Source organism: Coturnix japonica, chromosome 5, assembly GCF_001577835.2.
Source record: "Coturnix japonica isolate 7356 chromosome 5, Coturnix japonica 2.1, whole genome shotgun sequence".
NCBI classification, from domain to species: Eukaryota; Metazoa; Chordata; class Aves; order Galliformes; family Phasianidae; genus Coturnix; species Coturnix japonica.
This window is the reverse complement of record NC_029520.1, coordinates 31,709,686-31,731,293: the sequence shown is the minus strand read 5'-3', so window position 1 is coordinate 31,731,293 and position 21,608 is coordinate 31,709,686. Positions and strand designations below refer to the sequence as shown.

Below are 21,608 nucleotides of genomic sequence, written 5' to 3'. Positions count from 1 at the left end.
ACTACAGAGATATTCAATGTCAGCAGTATACCTTTTGAAATCCATTTTACTTTATTTTACACTGAAGTAACAAACTAAAATGTTTTGGTTTTTTAAAAAAAAAAAAAAAAAAAAAAAGGTAAAAGATGGAAGCAATGACTCAGAATTTGCTATGCTGACTTAACTACCTATGGACAAAAGAAAGAACTGTAGATTCTATCTGCCATATTCTTTGCAAAGTAAACTCATACATTCATTCCTCACTGAAATATGTCCATTAATATGTGGAATCTCTCCAGTAGTACACCTCAAAAGTACAACAGAAGGAAATAATCACCTACCATACCTACCATGACAGACAGAAAAAGAAATGTAGAATTTGGTGACAGGTGTTCAGCTCATTAATGATCTGAATAAAGGATGAACTGTGAGGTAAAAACAATTGTTAGTGAAGTTATAAGACAGAAAAGACTGCAATCTGGGCCTTACAAGCAGAGCCATGTGCATACTCACTGTTCATGAAGATAAGCAGGAACCATCATTTACTCATTAGTACATTATTTTTAGATTCATTAGCAAATAGCTGCTGTTAATAAATATATTAAGCTTATTTAAAAAACAGAAAACTTGCCTAACAACTTTCAAAGTCTGGCAATACATATATATTGCTGATGTATTTATTGAAGGATGAACATTGCTTTCCAACTTTTTTTTTTTTTTTTTTTAAGCAGTTACGAAAGACCATTAGTTCAGTCCTTATAAATATTAAAAGGACTTCAAAACCCACATCTCCGGAAAAAAAAGAGTCTGAAGTTCTTATCCTGAGTGACTAGATGACATCACATTCAGCAAGTGCAAGAAAAAAAAATATTTAAGAAGTGTTGTGTCTGGCACAGGTCTCTCTGACAGGCCTAGGCATACAGCATGTAAAAACTAAAAGCTGCTGGAGTATAGCTAAATGCTGTTATCCAAGCTGTCATAACTGTATTGCAGTTTAAAGATATTTCCTGACAAGAAAATTGAGAAAGCTGCCTGGCTAGTAAATCAAAACCTTCCTCCATTTTCAGTGGCCAACCAACAGATGCAGTTTAGGTCACAGATGGTGTTTTTCATGTTTTGGTCTCCACACACATCTTCAGCACAAGTAATTTTTTACCACTTAGAGTGAATTCTTTTTAAAATCTTGGCCAGTACAGCAAATTATCCATAAACTGCTGTTAATTTCAGAAGATAGAAAGTTGTTAAACAGAAAAGGTTCAGAAGTTTAGACTGTATTTTAATGATCTCATAATTTGAGATGACAACGCATTTTGCTGTGGAATATGTTATGTGATTACAACCCCTTCGGGATTTTAAAGAGAAGAAGAAATGCCATCAAACACTGAAGGTAAATAAGGACTTGAAGGTCAAAAGATAGAATATTAGAGCACTTAATTGGTATAGAGTCCAAGTTAAAGCCTCAAAGTAGACTAAACGCTCCACTGATAGGTGCTGCTCATTTCTCTAGTTTCCCTTATACTTCACAAAATTGTTTCTCTTGTTTTTCAGCTGTGTTCCATGTAAGGGAACTCCCCTCAGCTAAGGCAGCACAGAACTAGCAGAGAACTTTAGAGATGGTCTCTCAGCTCCTGAATATGCATTCATGACTTTGCATCAAAAGCGCTGAGCACTGTGAAACTAAAAGCATAACATACTCAACTTTCAGCGAATTTACACTTTTTTTCCTCTTCCAAACCACCATGCACAGATGAAACTTATCAAATTAATTTTCATTGTTATTGCAAGTAGTAAATGGTAGTTATTATTTAAACCAAAGGATATTTGGAGTGGAATTCATACAAACTGTCCCTAAGAAATCATACACAGCAACCCTGAGAAAATCAGAAGCTGACAGCTACACATGAGACCAAATGTACTCTGTAACAGTCTTTCATGGAAGCAAACATTTGTTTTTTTCTCTCTCCATAAGAGGGCTCAGTGTGAAGGGAGCTCAAGTTTTTGAAAAAATTCTTCACAGAATGAAGATGACTGAAATCATTGACCTTAGAAGTACTTTCTGATCCTTTATTCCTCTAAGAGGGAATAAAACTTGCTAGAGAAAATATTAATTAAAATTTTAGGGAAGACAATTAACAAGCTTCATAAATTAAACTATTTCTATCTAAGAAATTAATTATAACATTTTCATTTCTTGTAATTTCAGTAAGGCAACAGATCTAATGAAGCAAGAGGAATGTCAAGATTATTTATGAGCTAGCAGGCCCAGTTCACATTGATTTCAGAACGATAAAGGGATAGAAAAGATTAACATCCTGAAGAACATGCACTGGCCAAAACACTACTGGTTATGATTGCTTTTTTTGCTTGTTTTTGTGGGTTTGGGTTTTTTGTTGGTTTTTTTTTTTTGTTTTTGGGTGTTGTTTTTTTTTTTGCACCTTATAAAATTTCATGCCATAGCTAAACACACAATCCTTAGCCTGTAAGCGTTTTGTAAATTCTTCATGAAAAATTAGAACTGTTTATTGTTTATTCTTTCAGTGTTTCATTGATCAACACCTTGGTGAAGGAGTGAATAACTTGTGATAAAAAATGGAAAAAAAATTGAATAATACTAAAGGAAGAGAGAAGGAAGACCAGTGTCAAGAGCATTTTACCACTGGCTTTCTGCATGGATTCTTGACTAAGTGCTCCAGAAAAGCACATAGTCAAAGTTCTATTGACTGAATTCCCAAAAAGCATTTAATCACTTAACTCATTTAAGCTAATAGGTTACTTCATTATAGTCTTTGCAGAATTATCAGCAAGTTATTTACTTCCCAATCTTCAAAGATGTATTGACACCTAATTTCCATTAAAATCCATTCATATAACCAAGATAAAAATAAGTAGTTGCTACCATTGACTTTGAAAATTCTTTTAACATCCATAGAGTAGTAATAAAAAACATATATGCAGTACTACAAAAAATAGAGATTATGTCAGAGTTAAAGATAAATAAAACACCGTATTTCATGGTAGTTCCATTAACCACCTTTTCATTTTTCATCATAGTTTCCAAATGAGACATTCATTGGCTTTATAAACAATTTATCATTATTTCAATAAATCTAATGGTTTATTATCAAAACACTATACTTCCATCCTGTGAAATTAAGTGCTCTCTAAATAATTGCTTCAAAGGAAAATAAAGGTGTATAGACATGCTTAAATTGACATCAGCGTACATGCCTAAAGGGTTCTTGTGACACTTACCTGTCTTCACTTAGGGAACTGCTGGTTCATTAACAAGGATCCCTGTTAAAAAAACATGCTACAAACCACTTTATTCCTATTCCCAAAAACTCTGTCAGTAAAACTGGAGTATTCAAAGGATCATTGCTTCAAATTGAAGAATGCAACAGTAATAGTCATAAAATGAGCCCCACTCAAATAAAATGTGAATTAAAAAAAATAAAATAAAATAAAACACAAATTCAGCTATATTAGCTTTTTTGAAAGTTAGGGAAGTTGCAGAGGGTTTGGCTTTACTTCATTTAAGAGCCTCACAGCACCTATTTTAATCTACATAGAGAACTATTGCTTTCTGGAGGAGCAAGCAAAGCAAAGATACTATGGAAAAGACCACTAAGTGAAAGAACTCAAAGAGTGCAACTGGTACTCATAAAGCCATCACACTGGAAGTATGCAGCAAATGCAGACTGAGGATGATAATGAGTGCACTTGATGCACATGAAATTTGGAAATTATTGCATGGAAAGAAACGTCCAAGATCATCACTTCTTGCATGGGTATTGCGTCAGAATATATGTGCACCTTCATTTAGCCAATAAATAATGAGTGAAATTATGGACTTCAAATTGAAGAATCATATCTGTTTAACAGATTACTCATTCCAGATATTCATTCTATAATTATGATTCAGCAGCTAAGTAATGAGAAGACAAAGTAACTGCTTAAGATGAAAAAAGACGCAGCTATTGGCATTATATACTCGGTCACATATATATACATATCACAATTGTAAATGAGCAAATGAGCTTAGGAATCCTTTAAAAAAAAAAAAAAAGATAAGAAGTGTCATAGTCACTTCATCATGAAGGAATAGGGTAAACGCGTTTACTGTGAGGGAATTCAATAAATTAAGGATAAACTACGTAGAGCACAATTTGAAGTCTTGCATGAAGAACTATGCAAAAAACATCACCTAATAATTAGATTGAAGATCATTAAACAAAAATCTTCAGACAGAGATAACTACATCAGATTTTACAGGATACTCAAAAACAAAACAAAAAATCTCATTGGAAAGCTTCATGCATACAAGACTAATTGTGCATATTAAAATGGAAATCATTTATAAATCTGTTCAATACCTGCTACTATTAGATCAATATAGTTGACCTTGAGAGTCTTTTACAATAGCATAAAAAAGAATTTGCAAGAGGCTAGGGCCATGATTTTTTTCCTTACTACATAGTAGGAAGAAACCTTACAATTGATTTCATGATAATTGAGTTTAAAAAGCAGAATGTAATTTAACTGGAATTTAAAATGCTGCACTTACTGGAATACTTTATTTGTCTCTAGGTCTAGGGTTAGAGAATTGACTAATAGACAGTGATGATGATAAATCAGTGTAGCAGAGTTAATTTCTCAGAGTTGTACAGGATTTAGTCACTCCATCCTCAGAATAATAGAACCACATGGCCAAACTCCTCCCCTACAAGGAAAACTTAGATATAAGAGTCTCAAGCTACTTTTCTTGAGACTGTCTAATGGTATTAAGAAATACAAACCTGCGTAGGTCAGAAAAGCCTACTTTATCATCCCCTGCTCCTTTTGAAAATGTAGTTAAGATCACAGCTTACAGATGCCCCAGGCACACTCAGAGTTCATTGCCTTCATTATAAAATCTAAACTACAGAGGTCACTCTGAAAGCAATGTCTCCTATTTATCACCACAGAAGCAGATGCAAAGTGCACAATAACACTATTTGATAAAGCAAATTCTCAGCTATAAAACATAATTTCTTAACATAGTCACCACAATTAGTCATGCTGGTCATCACTGGTAGAAAAAGAGCCTGTATGCCACAGACATAAAAATCTGTACCAGCAGAGGTGACCCACTGTTCCATAGCTGTTATGATGGAACTGTTGCTAGGAAAATGTTCACACGGTCCATCTTTCATTAGCTCGGACAGGTGAATTCAGAACCTGCAAAACCCCCAGACTCCTTGGTTGATGTGGTAGGACAGTCCAGCCAAAACTGGCAATATGCTCCATGGTCTTCAAACTGGTATGGGGCCTGGCATTATTGTGATACAACAGAAACACTGCCTTCTCTGGCCTAACTTGGAAGTTCAAGCTTTCAGCTTTGTCAGTGTTGTGATGCAGGGGTTAGAGTTCATGGTGCACCCTCTGAGGGCTGCATCTCGAATGTGTTCTTCAATGGGAAGTTCACATATTGCCATTTGATGAATTGTCATTTTGACTCAAGCTTATAGTAGTGACACAATGTCACATCACCTCTACTGATGTGATCCAAGTAATTGTCACCTTCATCCTTGTATTGATTCAATAGGTCCTGACAAACTTGTATATGGTATTCCTTCTGCTTCTGTGTGAACATTCATAGGATTCATCTGGCACAAAATCTGCAGTATTCCAACACTACCACCATCATTTCTATTGCACTGAACCCAATACTCAGCTTCATACACAGTTCCCTGTTCTTAATCCATTGTTTTGCATGGGTGAGCTGATTGAGATGTTCTTCATGATGTGACAGCTGTGCAATGCCACCCAGAACGCAGCTTATTTTTCACATCACTGTCACCACTGCTGAAACATACCACCCACTACCTCACTGTGCTCACATCCACTGTCTGTTCTCCAGAAACATTCAGCAAGCATTGAGGAACATCAATGGGTTCTATTTTTTCCACACAGAGGAATTCAATAACACACCTTTACCTCATATGCACTTCCATGTCAAACATCATTTTGTCAGATTGCCCTTATGCTGCTGTCTGTCATGCAGCAACAAAAAGGTAACTGAATATTAGCAGGAAGGTTCAGTCTCTACTGACACACCAATAACATTCACCTCTGATGTCACAGGCCAACTTAATAAAATAGCAGGTATAACCTTCCAATCGGCCATCAGAGTATATGCCTGGTTGGATGCACAGCCTTGAGCACACAGCTACAACAAGAGTTGCATACAGTTACAACAAGAAACCAGTTGCTTAACTTGTCATTTGCTCCCTAAAGAACTGCCTAATTAATAAGATCCACAATTTAAAAATAGTGCAAGAATTTAAAGAAAGTATTTGTTTGCAACATAAACAAGTAATAAAATTTCCATTTCAGTCTTGGTATCACATGTGCCGTTTGCACTAATGAGTCAAAAGAGAAGTAATTTTATGTATTTTGTATATTGCCTCAATAACAGCAGCAAATGAATGAAAATATACATAAAATTTCCTGACAATGCTTTCTGAATGACTTGCTTGTACAGATGTATGTGTTTATTTGTCATCTCACTTTTGTACTTTCCAGTCTCATTAAAAAACAAAAAAGGCAATCTTACCTCTTCAGTCAGTAGTCAGCTGCAGCGTCAGAAATGTTTTATGCTTTATCTATATCTGGTTATACTAGTGAAAGATTTTCACAATAGAGGTGCAAGCAACCCAAAATTATCCCTTCCTTCACACCACTGCAGCAGTAACCCTGTGTTGCATGAAATGGGCAGAAAAGTTTGGCAGAAGATAAACTGCCTTCCAGTCCAGCTTGTCCTCAGATATCCACAGGCTGGGGGAAGGGCTAAACTTGGACTCTGAGTGATGCCAAGTTCAGCCCCATAAGTCCAGTCACCTTCAAAATATGAATTATCATGATTACAAATTCACACATAACACAACTTATGCCCAGTTCTTGGCATATTTCAGAATTTTCATGGCTAGATCAGCAAATTAATACAAGAGATAACACATTCTTTTGGATTGCAGGTAAGACTGTCTGTAAAACATGTAAGACTAACATTAATATCACAGAATCACAGGATGGCCCAGGTTGGAAGGGATCTCAAAGATCATGAAGCTCCAACCACCCTGCCTGGCAGGACCACCATATGATCGACTACAATCACATAAAATTATGGAATAACCCCAAAGAGATTCCTAAGTTTCCTGGGGAAGCATTTTGTACAGTCAAGCAATATACCAATATACCAAAATAACCCTATGTGGAGCAGAAGGAAGGCTCAGCCCACTGACACATCCTGAAAGTCAGTGTCAACCTAACTTGTCTATGATGATATATCTCCCCTACTCTGACAGTAACTCAGTCTTTCTCTCTTACGCCATTTTCATACAGTCTCCTTACTTTCAGGAGAAGCTTGAGTGACTCTAGTAAAACATACCTTTGCTTTGCAAAGTTTACCCAAAAATATGGTGTGCTTTTTCCCAGATACAACAATCGAAAAACGCTATCTTGGGGCAGAAAAACAAGACATCAGTTCCAGTAGTAAGACATCAGTTCCAGTAAGTACTCATCCAACACGATGGTCACAGGGTTTGGCCATGGGACCTACACCCTACTCCATATTCTATATTGTTTTTTTCCTAAAGTCAGCATACCAGTCTCCCCTGGTGATTGCCAGCAGTTAGTACTGCAGGTCCTGTTGATTAGGAAACTATCACGGAACAGATTATACACCGCATTCCACTCTGGAGGTTTGTTTTTTCTCAAGAGGGGAACATTTTAATAAGTCAGCTGCAGTTAATGTTTCATGCTCAGAGCTACACCAAGATTTGACTACTTAGAAAGCAGGTCAACATTTAGAAATTTGTACGAAGGCTATAACTTAACAGTACATTTCAGGGACTGGGGTCAGTATTTATCTAGAAAGCAACAAGTGTGCAAAATGTCCTTCTCCAGTGGACAGTTACTGCAATTGTGATAGACCACAAGTGAACAGTCACTTATTTAAAAGAGGAATAGCACACCTGTTTCTCTTAATTGTACTTAATAATACACATTCTCAGTGTACACCCTCATGGCCTGAAATACATTTTATGAAGCCACATGTACCCAGTGGCAAGACTTTTTGAACTGAACTGTCTCAGAACTTCAAATTATATACATATTAAATTACATAGTTTGTGTTCTATTTCTATTTAACACAAAATTAACTACAATGGATTCATCAGTAATGGTCTAATTACAGTTTTTCATAAGCATGCATGCGAAGATTATTTTGAGAGATCTAAGTCATGCACTTTTTAGTGCGCTTTATGTATATAAATGTTCCTAAATTATAATGACAAATACCTCTCCATCATAATCCCAGGAGTTAATTTCACTGGTCACTGTTTGCTGTCTTAAAATATTAAAGTAAGCAAATGTAAATATCAAGCACGTCTTCCAGACACCCTTTATTCTTGATTGATACAAGGTAAAACTGTGTCATTTTCATTAATATTACTTATTCCCCAGACTTGAATCTGCATTCCTTCAACTTGACAGGCAGGTTTTAGAGATGACTGTCTTTCTCCAGCACTTCTTAAATGCCTCCAGTCATGATTTAATTACTTTTATTCCTCCTTTTCTCTTTTCACTCCTAATCTAAAACAGCAGCCTTGGAAATCAATAATCAGTGCTTTAGAGTGAGCCATCAGCTCTGAGAAATTCTAATTCCACCAGAGTTAAAACATTCTCAAGCACAAATTTACAAGAAAATGCCCAAGAAGATACAAGAAAATAGTATGCTTTCAGTAGCGCATTGAGAAGTATAAAGCTCAAACTTTGTAGTTCACATGTTTTTATTCAAGAAACTGAGAAGTCCTGGTATACTGCACCAACATGCATGAAGCACAGCATCCTTTACAATTGCACTTTCGGGAAAATTAATAACACACAAACTATTGTAGCAGACTTGTCCAAAAGATTTTTCAAATTCAGCTACCCTTGCCAGGTTATATTCCTTGTACCAAGAAAACGTAATTCCATCTCATTCTTTGGTTTTATGACCATTTTACAAATAGTCTTCTACACCACAAACCTTGTTAAAGCTGTCTTCTTTTTACCCTCACAGGAAAGCTTTCCTTTTAAATATAGACTTACATAGGACTGTTAGTGCCTATTAGCTAAAGAGGGACTGCAGTTTTCTAAAGCATGCTGGAATAACATACAGCCTATTATTAACAGAAACATAGCAGCATGAATGTACATTCAGAAAAAAAATAAGCAAAAAAAAAAAAAAAAACACCTCTCCGCTGTCATTTCAGAGTAGAAATGATAGGTCCAATCATTACTACAGTGCTGAACTACCAACTAAATTTCATTTAGCTTGTGTAAAATGATTAAATTCATCAAATATAAAACTTGAGTAATTCATGCTGCAATATCTACTGCTAATACTGAAGCATCTCAACTGCACAAAAGAACAATTCAGATTCCAATAAATATCTGAAACATTTTCTAAGGCTTATTCCTCAGTATAAGCAAATTTTCATCTAATGATCAATCTTGACAACCTACATTATTTTTCATTAATGGAACAGATAGTGCTACAGTCTTTCCAAAACAAGGATGAAGTGAAATGGAAGATATTAACACATGCGTGCACACGATCAGAAGCTTGGTATGGTAATCAATAGCTTTGTCCTCTTGTGAAGAAGTACCAAATCAGATGGAGTCGATCTTATTTAATGCACTGAGCAGCAGAAGTAACATCAAGCAGCAGACTAGAAGATGTGAAAGATAAAGTACTGATCAGCTATGGCAAAGTTTGTCAAATGTGACATTTCCCTTAAAAAGAGTAAAACATACAAGCATATTTTCCCTTTGTATTCAGAGGGACTTACTAATTCAGATGATCTCTAAGGCTCTAGTCATAAATAAAAATTAGGCCAACATAGCAAAATGTTTAGGAATGCCAGGGCAACACAACTATGATACAGTTCCTCAAGGTAGCATTCATATATATCCAAATTTGTTATTTTCTCAGAAAATTATTAAAGAAATACAGAATCTTTCATATATTTAACATCTCTTCACATATAATCATATATAGAGACCAAGAAGCATGAGATAATATTATGACTTTAAGTTTTATTGTTTAATAAATATTTTAATAATCATTATATATAATATTTGATAAATATTTAAACAATTTTAGTGGTCATAGTAAAATAATCCCAAGTCTTCCTTACTGAAATTTTCACAATAGAAATTAGTCACTAGCAGACTGTTCAAAAAAATTAGTACTATCTGTACTTTGATTTCAGAATTGTTTAACACTTATCTAATCTATTGAATGTACTATAAAAATTCTTACAAACTTATCATACTTGTTTTAAGAAACTTAAGTGATAAACTGCTCATTTATTTACCTACATTTAACACAGAGAAGTCTAAATTCTGCAACCTATTCTTAGGCAAATCAACAAATTTCAGAACTGGAGACCTATTAAAGCACAGGTAACTTTCCACAAATGTGCTATCAAAAGGAATTTTGGGAACCACTACCAAACATACTTTTATAGTTATTTATTTCGAGAACAGGAGCAATGAAATTCAGATAAAAAGTGAGTTCACTCTTCAAAAAACTTTTTTTATAACCTTTTTCTCTCAGAGAGTGGTGAGGCACTGGAGAATGGGCTACCCAGGGAGGTGGTGGAGTCACCATCCCTGGCAGTATTCAAGAGGAGTCTGGATAAGGACCTATGAGATATGGTTTAGTGGCTTGCGGTAGCAATGGTAACAGGAAGACGGTTGGACTAGATGTTCCTGTAGGTCTTTTCCAACCATGTGATTCTATGATTCTCAGCACTTCATCAGACTATGAAGACTGATCATAGCCAGGGCAAAGAATCATGAAGCAGTGTTTGGATAATGGTTGAGAAGAACAACTGCATTATAATGAAAACAACACATTGCATTAAAACTTCCCAGTTCAATTACCACTGGTAGCATCCCTGAGTTGCCTACCTCAGCTATTTATTATCTCAGTGTTCATTTACGGATTAGAAGCACAGTACTTTTACTGGTGATGTTACATAACCGAAAAAAAATTATTTATTTGTAGTTCCTATAGGCCCATATGGGCTTCTCAAAGACCATAGGCTCATTATACCTGACACTGCAGAGATAATTAAAGACCAATAAAATTCTGATCTCTGGCAGGACCTCCAGGCACTGTTACAACACAAAATCCACCTTATCATCTTTTAATTTGTCACTTATTTCTAAGAATGAATTCTTTGTCAATTATGATTATCACATCAGTTCACCAACACATTTTCATCACAGGAGAAAAGAAGTAAAAGTGCATCTACATTCTTTGCTTGCTTTTCCACACATTTTTTAAAATAGTTTGTTTCTTCAGATGACAGGTACTAGTAGATAACGCCTCCAGTTTAGCTGGCGATTTCTTGTTCCCTGCCTCCAGGTGACTGCATTCTGATGTTTTGGATGCTGAGATTTTCTCTGCTATTTCATAAGTCAGCCCACATATTTACACAGTAATGTATATAAATATCTTAAATACCATAACTTCCAAAGAATTCAGGCATCAGCCCATTTTAACAACTAGAGTCTTTAGTGTTCATTTATATTATGCACCTTTAAGGGGTCAAGAATACTATTAATCATCTTCTGTTTCACTCAGAATAATAATAGCAGTCCTCTTTGAAATACTAGGGTAAAAAAATTTTACTGCTGGTTTTGTTTTGCTTCCTTTAGCTATTCGCAGCTGCTAATAGTTTTTGTGAGCGAGCCACATTCTTTTAGAGAATCCATGATTTAACATATATGGGGCTCTACCACAGTTTCTGAACAGTGAACAACTCACCCTTATACAAACCATCAGTAAAAACATCAACGGTATCATCTGACTTAATATTTGTCACTACAAAGAAAATAGCTGTCAGAAAATGCTTATTATTTTACTTTGGTTTCCCAAAGAAGGCATTTCAGATCATAGTGCCTGTCTTTCTATCTTCACCTCAAATCTTTTAATCCTACTCAATTTTTTGTCTCATCTCAACCAATTGAAAGACAGAATTTGTTTCAACAAGTGTTTTTGTTTGTTTTGAATTTTAATGAAAATTCTGTGGATAGAAAAAGAGAGATCAAATTAATGCTTTTACAGAGAAAAAGTCAGACAGAACTCTCTGATATTACATACACAGTTTGGCCAGACAGCTGACACCAAACAGCATGAACCTACTTGCCAGTCATTTAACATACACATAGCTCAAGATTAGAAACCATATGTGCTCCCTCTTGCCCAAAAAACTTAGCATTACTGCAATAAGGAAGGAAAGTATTCAGTTCTACAAAAGAAGGGCATTATTGTTTATTCTGAAAACAGTACAATATGTTTGGTGATTAGTCCTTCAACATTCCTTCTAAAAATCAAATTCAAACACACATTTAACTTCCTTTGTCAGAACTCCAGATTATTTTTTTTAGAATATCAAAAGAAATAAAAAGTTAGAAAGCTATTTTCGTTGGTACTTTACAGTCATTTACTGATACTTCCAACACTTCCATGCTGCAATCAATTGAGAGTTTGCTGATACAGCTGAAAGTGTCAATTATTCTCTCACTTTAAAGGCATAAGTTAATAAATGCATTCTGCATTACACTGAATACAGAAGGCGGCTGATAATTACTTGCTATCATGTTACACAAGTTTCCAAATCAGTGATTTTGTGCTGGATACATAGATGATTCAGAATTTGTATTCAGATACCATGAAATCCCTGAGGCCCTCAAAGTTCAGACTCGCATTTTCAATTTATTTTTTTTTTAAATGATTGCTACATATTTTGTTGTACCTAACGTAGATATTAAGTTTTACCTTTCTATATCCTGTACTAGAACACTCTTGTTTCCTAGGCACCCTTGACTTACCTAGTTCACCATGTTACTTGCTGCAAGTCTCACTGAAAGATTAACTCCCCACTCAATAGTCTCTAGAATAAAACTTTATGTGACTTCCATTGATGAACATACAAAAAAAAAATAAAAATCTACTTTTAGGCATGTTATCCTAGTAAAATATTTTAGAAAAAGGGACAGAAATAAGAAAATAAATACATAAGTATCACTGCAGATAGTGATTCCACCAACCCATCTCTCAACATTAACATTAGTTTCTGTGCTACACAAGTTATTTTCTGATAGCTCCGAAGTCCATGTTTGCAGTTATTCACACATCTGGAGTGTACGTGCCTTCTATTTTCTCTTCTCCATCTTAACCAGCACAATGAAGGAAGAAGACGACAAACACGTAAAACCCAAGTTTCTCACTGCACCACATGACACTAATTGCCACCTATCAAGATAGAAGACATTCAGATCAGCTGAGTTTTAAAGTCAAAATCCAGTCTCTTTAACATCAGCTTACAAAAAACAAACAAACAAAAAATTAATGGGAAGAGTTAGACTAGATACTATGTAAGAAATTCTTTACTGTGAGTGTGGTAAGACACAGGAATAGGTTGCCCAGCAAGGTTGTGGATGCCCCCTTCCTGGAGGCAATCAAGGCCCGACTGGACAGGGCTTTGTGCAACCTGGTCTACAGGGAGGAGTAGCAGAGAGTTTAGAACTAGATGATCTTATAGGGCCCATCCAACACAAACCATTCTATAGTTCTATGGAGAGGGGAGAAGAAAAAAAAAAAAAAAAAAAAAAGAGAGAGAAAAAAAATACAAGCCAAATTGATTGATGCTCCCTACTGATTATTCACATGATTAAGTAAAACACATAAAGTTGTTTCCACATTGAAGTTGGAAGAGACGTCTGGAGATCATCTAAGCAAAATGCTCAGGACAATGGCACCCTCAGATTTAGACTACCTCAACACATAGAGACTCCATCTCCCCTCATCAAGCTTCCTTGAAAATAGTGACTGCATTGTAGGAGGCTATCAGGTTGTCCAAGCCTGATTTGTCCTTTGTAAATCTACAATAAGTATAAACAATTACTTTCTCAGTTTTCCTGTTTGGAAATATCTGCCAGGATTATCTGCTCCAACACCTCCTCAGGGATCCATGCGAGACTTACCAGCCTCTGTTTCTCCCAGTCCTGAGAGAAGGCATTGAGTACATTGTTTTATTTTCCATACATTTTGAAAATTCACACTCTTCCTAATCAACACACCACCCAACAAAAAAGTTCTATATTCATATTAAGTAGAAAAACTTAAAATTATACAGAGGCTTCAGGAGTGAAGCTACAGAAGATATAGTCATTAATTTTGTTATGTATGCTGTTCATCAATAATTTTGCTGTTACCACCACCCTTCAACTAAGTAACCTTATAACACTTGGCTAAAATAATATTTTAGTTAGAGGAAAGTCATTATGTATACATTCAAGAATATAAACTTCCTGAAACTCCTCCACAACAAAATATTTGCTCAAATAGCTCACCAATTACAGACCTGTTTCACTTAACCTCCAGTGAGGAACACTCTGGTCTGTAGCAAGAGGTATATTCAAAGGCAAGCAGCCTGACAGTAACTGCAGTCATTTCAAAACAACCAATAATATAAAATAATCTCCTGTCTAACTTGAATCCTCTGAGAACCCAACCAATAACCACAGTGCATACCTGTGGGCATCCTCTTAGTCATGCCTTACAAACTAAAGACCCCAATTAATATGTTGATTCAGCATCTAAATTATTACATTGGAGAACAGAACAAAAATAGCTTGCAATTAATATAGAAGCAAGTGTTTTTTTCATCTACAATGAACATGCATTACATGCAGAGGAAACATGACATGAAAAAAATAGCTGAACATCAGAAATAAATAAACTATGACCATTAGTTGTTTTGCATACACCAATGAAAATATGAGAGATTGGCTACAAGAGGTAAAGTCAGAAGATACCCCAAAAAAATACAAACATAGCACTTGCCCCATCCCTTATCATAAAATGAACTTTAAAATTCAGATAGCATTCCTTTGACTTAATATACCTGAATAGTACCACAGGCATTTAATATTCAGTTCTTGAACATCAGAAGCATACCCATTCTACAGAGATGAGCTGCTATATTAAGTTTATAACACCGAATTTGCTTAAAGACCCCAATATATACAAAAACTAGCTCTCTGCTTAACCCTTTTCTTTTTTTTCTTTTGTTTTTTTAAATATCATTTTTATAACCTCTGTACCTCACACCAGGTGGAATCCAGACCTCAAAGTGACTTGAAGCAGTTTACCTAGAGAATAAATGGATGAATGTTTAAAATCCAAAGTCTTAGGTAAAAAAAAAAAAAAAAAAAATAACAATAAAAGTCTCTTAGAAGTGCAGTTGCTGTTTGGAAATTCAGTATCCAGCCAGTACTGGTATAATGACAGTGATCTTCCCTTCTTAGGGAAGTTTTTTTGTTTGTTTGTTTTAAATCAGGCTAATATACAAACATGAATTAATTATTTTAGCAATAGTACTGCTTATATGCAAGATACCACAGGTGGCTAGATAGGTGAAGGATGAAAAGCCTCTTTCTTCTCTTTCACATCCCTCCATTACATCAACATATCTAAACAGAAAAATAAGGTTCAAGATAATAGGAGTAAAGGGAAATTCCAAATATTACCATAGATTTTTATCCTAAGCATATAAAAGTTACACAAGACTATTGTTCAGGAAAAACTGTTCTATTTTTGCCTTAGATGACAATTAATAAATGTAAGATATTTCTGGATTCTATTATTGGGTTGGTTTTTGTAGGGTTTTTTTTTTTTAATTGATATTGTTTTACACAAGAAAGTGGTCCTTCATTTTAGCCTTTTAAATTGAAAACTGTAACTATCAAAATGACAAAAAAAATAACATACTTGAAGAATAACAATATAAAACTATCAGCATACAGGTTCTGCTTTCCTACTCTAACATTACTTTAAAATTTTCAAGGTAAACACAGACTATAAAGGCCATTTTAAAACAATCATTTCACAAACAGAGGCAACAAGTACATTGCAACCTACAACAGATACTTGACTAGAACCAAAAATCTCACTTGAACTTCAGATAGTGAATTCTTTCTACGATCCTTGACATACCTGAACAAACTCTAAGAGGATGAAACAAAATCTGCTGCTTTCATGTGTATCAGCTGGGGTTATCACTTATCCCTGCCAATTATTATCCACACTTGGAAGTTCATTAAGCTTTAATTAACTATTACACAAAAAGACTGCAGCTTTCAAACCACAGCCAACTCAGGCAACATTAGGCTTGCCTGGTCCATTCAAATTAAGTCTTCTTTATTGCCACATGCTGAGTTACTACCCTTCATTTTCATTACCAATGATAAACATAAAGATAACCAAATATAAACCCAAACTCCTGCTGCCAGGCCATCTCTTAAGTACCTAAATTAAAAACAAAACCCTTCAATATCAAACTTCTCTCCTGCATATTAAATAGGAGAGGAAAAAAAAATAAAGAAAAAGAGGGGGATGAGGAGGGACTGGGAAAGAAGTTGGGGAAAGCATAATGCTTTTTCAGTTGTTTGTTTTGTTTTATTTATCCTGCTGATTCCAGTTGGCTGATTGCTATTTTTGATTGGATAGCTGATGGTTCCCTAGCAACCAGTTAATTGATTGCAGCTATAAATCCAACTTTTTTTTTTTTTAACACTTCCATCCTCTTCCTTACTTCTAAGTTTTTTGCATCCATATCTATCAGGCAAAAGACAGCAGATAAAAAAATGTAAAGACCAAAAGAAAACAAAAAACAAAACAAACAAACAATAAAAACACCTGGCACTAGGAAAGGGATGTGCCAGTGTTTTATTTGAGAATGGTTTCAAATTTTAGGGAGGAAAAAAAGCCATGGGGGGATTAAGATGTGATTTAAAATATCTTTTAGTATACAGTTTTGGTTTTGCTATACATAATGCTGTTCTTTAAGTGTAATGTAATGATTGACATTTTTTCTTTTGCCAGTGTATTATTTAAAATGATTTCAATTTTATAGAACAAAATTTGAAACACATAACAAAAAAATAAACTTGCAGACAGAATGCTGCATAAATGTTCATAAGACAGGTCTAGGGGCTACATGCTTCTTATACATAAATAATCATTACAGTATTCATTATTATTTAAGATTGGGGAAATATTATTTTATTTGTTGTAGAACTGGCAGTATTTCAAATTTAATGTTAAAGGCACCCGTATTCAAAAATAGAAAACAAACAAGAAATAAGAGGTTAATAAAATATAAAAATATAATAAAAATATAATAAAGGTTTCAGGTCCTAAATTCAGTGGAATAAAACTCAGAATCCTAGCTGAATCCTAATTCATAAATGCTCTAGATACTGCAGTTACTGACTTGGCCACTTGAAAAGTCTAATAGTGCTAAGCATTAAGCAGATACTTTAATTCTGAGATCCAACTGGAATGTCTGACTGAGAGCATATATTTGAGGATAAGAAGGAGTAATTGAAACTACTGAAGAAGACAAGAACACCTCTAAGAAGGAATTGGAGACTGTCTCATTTTGGAAGAACTGTCTCTATAGCAACGCATTCTGGGTATTTGTAATTTCTCCTATTTGTAGGAAAAGAAAGTTAACTTTCATCTTGCAGGTCACAAGAGGGTGAGACCTATACTCAGCACTCTGTTATCTGATAGTTTTTACCTGTATGCAAGGGACCTCACCTCTTTCTATTCCCAGTGGAAGGAATATCTTCTCACATTGTTATTGGAAATATACATATCTATATCTGACATAGGAATACCAAAACTATCATTGAACTTTAGTTTGGGTAAAACTAGGAGGTCTTTTTCTTTTCCGTTGAAACTATGTCATATTTTCTAGTCACTAAGCCAGGATGAGCAGGCACAACTGTGCTTGAAGAGTTAAAAATAGCTGCATAGACATGGATTTTCTTTTCTCTTCTTTCAATTAATTCAATACTTTATTGAACTTTTTTTTTTTTTTTAATTACTTTTATTGTGAAATGTATAAACAAGCCTGGGAACATGGAAATCATCTTCCCTCACTTATATCCTTAGCTAGTAGGCTCCAATTCAGGTATTGCATACTGAATGTCTGCTTACTTATCGCTGTGTACCACCAGTTACTACATGTTTCTCTAAGACACTTATTTGTAGAAAAATTAGAAATTTAATTCTTCAGTGAAGGATCCATTTTCAAAATTTTGGCTTAATGCACTCTAATAGACCCAATTTGATCTGTCCTTAAAACATTAAGTTCTGAAACACACTGGGCTGAAGGAAATTTGCAGCTTTGTACAGTTCATTTCTAAATTCTGTTCTGATGATTATAATTACTGGAGAAGTATTAGTTGAGGGCATTTGTGATGAAGTCTGTTCAGCTATCACATATAGAAAACATTTAACTGCAGATGGTTTTTTTTTTTCTACTTGTTTGATATACAAAGAAAATTTTAAGATGATGGTTTGAAAATGCTCAGCATCTGTGGATCATTCAGTTTTCATTGTAAGTTCAGGCATTTTTTGTGTAACAATCCATCTCCCACTTTCAACTTTTTATTACAGTCTTTCCCTATTGTTATTAATTAAGTAGACAGCATTTTAAATAATGTCAGTGATATTCACTGAATGTGACACAATAGTGACTTGGACACTAGTTCTCTATTTAAAAAACTATTTCCTCTGGGAAGCTGAAGTAAACCTCAGTAACATGAATCATCAAGTTATTTTCAAACACTAATTTTAGCAGTTTAGCAGTGAAGAGCAAAGTATAATCACGTCATACCAAATAAATAAAATATCATACTAACAATATATGAAAAAATTAATAGCCAAGAATGTATTTAGTGCATATTGTAGGATAAAGGAGAGATGCGGGAGATATAATTTATGCGAGTGACTAAAAAGGATCCTACATACACTGTGTAGCTTAATTTTAAAATGTAAGATATATATATATGAGGGAGAAAGAATATCCACATATAGCTTTCCATTTCATCCACAAAATGCAGAGCTTATTTCAAATTATTTTCACTATTAAAAATATTATTTTGGTTCTAACACCAACACTGCACACCAAAATAAATAAATAAATAAATAAATAAATAAAAATCTGCAGCATTTTTATTGTTGATTTTGCAGTTTGAAAATGAAAAATACAGTTGGATACGGAATTCCTAAATTCCTAGAATATTAAGTGTTCTGTATCTTTTTCCCACAAAATGTTGCTTTTTAAATATTTATATTCCATGAACAATGTCCCATGACAATTTCAGAAGTATTTTCCCAGAAGTACATTTGCATCTCTAAGGAAATTTAGAGGAGAATGTAGACTTAAAAGAATATCCGATAGTTTCGTATTCAAGTAATTTCTCTGAGGGAGGAAGAATTCCTCCTCTGGCATGAAATTTGAGTCTTCATCCTCTGCCTCCAGAACCAAGACCAGGGATGTCTGACCCAGCACAGCTCACACTGTGGTCTGTCCCTGTTGCAGCACCATCATGGCAGCAGTTCTGCCTCGCTGAGCAGCCCAGCTTAATTTGAAAAGAAATCAGATCAGTTTTCAAGGATTACAATTCAAAAGGACATTATATGCATAAACATGTTGGCAAATTCAATACATATCAAAAGAATGCTTCGTAAAGACAAAATAGCAGAACTTAAAAAAACAAACAAAAAGAAACTGTCAGATCAACATAATCTTCTTAAAAAAGTTAAATTAACTCTTTTAAAATCTAGTTACATGGTAACAAATGCAAACGAGCGAAAACCATTTACTGATGATGAGTTTATTAAGCAATGTGTGGAAAGCATGGAAGATGAGTCCTCATTTAAAAAAAAGATTAAAAAAAAACAAAAAACAGAGTTTTCTAAAATCAGTTTGTCTCACCAGACTGTAGCAGGTGAACAGAAAAAAAAAAAAAAAAAGTAAGAAAATCTGTTGAAAGAAATTTGGAGAGTAAAGCTGCTAATTCCAAATCTTTTGATTTGGCGATAGATGAAAGTACTGATACTACTGATAGAACTTACTTTGCCACTTTCATTAGAGGTACTGATAATGAATGTAATGTCACTGAAGAAATGGCTTCTCTGGTGCCCTTGAAAGACATAACTATCTCCTGATTTATTTGAAGCAGTAAAAAAAGAAAAAAAAAAAGACATTAAAGGGATTTTATAAGGGATTTATATGTTGATCTCTGTCAACATATCTGGCATAGCTACTGATGGCACCCTGGTGATAGCTGGTAAAAAAAGGAGAGACTTGAGAAATTAATAGAAAATGATGCAATTGCCACTGCCAGTTCTTGTTTGATGAAATATCACTGCATCAAGACAATGTATTTATGAAAGCTTAACAAATGGATAATATAAATCATCATCAAAGCTGTGAATTTCATATAGTCCAAGTGACTGAGTCATTACCAATTCTAGGAGTTTCTTAAAGGTATGGATGCTGATTATGGGGACACCATTTATATTTCCAAAAGAAGGTGGCTAAGTCAGGGTAAAATGCTAAAAAGACTTTATGATTTGTGAAATGAAATCAAGTCCTTTATGGAATCAAAACAAAAATTTGTGCCAGAACATGAAAATTAGAAGTGGCTCAGATTTGGCAACTTTTGGTGGATTTGACCACCCACTTAGATGAGTGAAAAACAACTTATCATTAAAAAGAGCAAGGCCAGCAGGTCAAAGGAGGTGATATCACCTAGAGACTTACAAGGGAATTTTAGTCCACAACTTAGACCTCTAATGAAAGCATTTACAATTACGTATATTGGATTCAAGACAAACTCCTCAGGACTGCAACACCAAATATGCTCCAGTGATAAAAGATATTTAAGTGAATGAAAACAAAGGTATCCTTCCTCCTAGGTGAGTACATTAATCACATTATAAACTACTGCATATTTTGTATCTATAGTCCAACAGATCCTGTAACCATTTCATTCAGTGCACAACATTATCACACAGAGATAGTCTCCATGGAACAAAGTTTTAGAGGGATATGTACTTTATATAGTAGAAATTGTTAATTCCTGCTGATTTTGAACATTTGCAGACCCATAATGTGACTATTTCAACTCTTAAATGAAGCTGTTGTTGGAACTTGCATAGATGCAATGATATCCGCCTGATTATTGTCATTTTGTGTTTCTATTTTTTTAGAACCTTAAGCCAAGTGGTCCATTTGGTATTCTGTCTAACTTGTTATTTTATAAGTCATAAAAATATGGTATGTTTTAAAGTTCTAAAGCATCACTTTTGTTTTCTCACATAAGAACTCAGAGGCTTTTGCAGAATATTTTATGGGAAAAGAAAAAAAAAAATACTTATTTAAATCTAAGATCTGCATCTGTAATTTATTTCAGTATTTTACCAACTGTTTTCTGAAGATAATAGCCAGGGAGGAGCATTGTACCGGGCCAGAACATAAATGGATGTTTTACAAAATTATCACTTGAAATTTTCAAATAGTACAAGGGATTTAGCTACACACTGCCTGTTGGAAAGAACATGTTTATTGTGTGTAGGAGATAAAGATTCAGAAACAGACAAAATGCTTCAAGTCTTTCTTTTTATGGTACTCTGTTTTCCTTCTGTCTGTTTAAAAAAAAATTAGTAA

General features: G+C 34.4%; 1 long non-coding RNA gene across 5 annotated transcripts in view; it reads right to left on the bottom strand.

The window, feature by feature from the left end:
• The window catches only part of LOC107315030, a 193,397-nt gene that overhangs the window by 57,960 nt on the left and 113,829 nt on the right, over positions 1-21,608 (bottom strand). For 2 of the 5 annotated variants that reach the window (XR_004307396.1, XR_004307397.1), the window contains 2 exons: positions 15,184-15,231; positions 9,673-13,330 (listed from right to left, as the gene is read on the bottom strand). The exons of the other annotated variants lie outside the window; for them this stretch is intronic. This is a non-coding gene — a long non-coding RNA (uncharacterized LOC107315030). Of the gene's footprint in view, positions 1-9,672; positions 13,331-15,183; positions 15,232-21,608 lie in introns of those variants that run through there. 5 annotated transcript variants of the gene reach the window in all.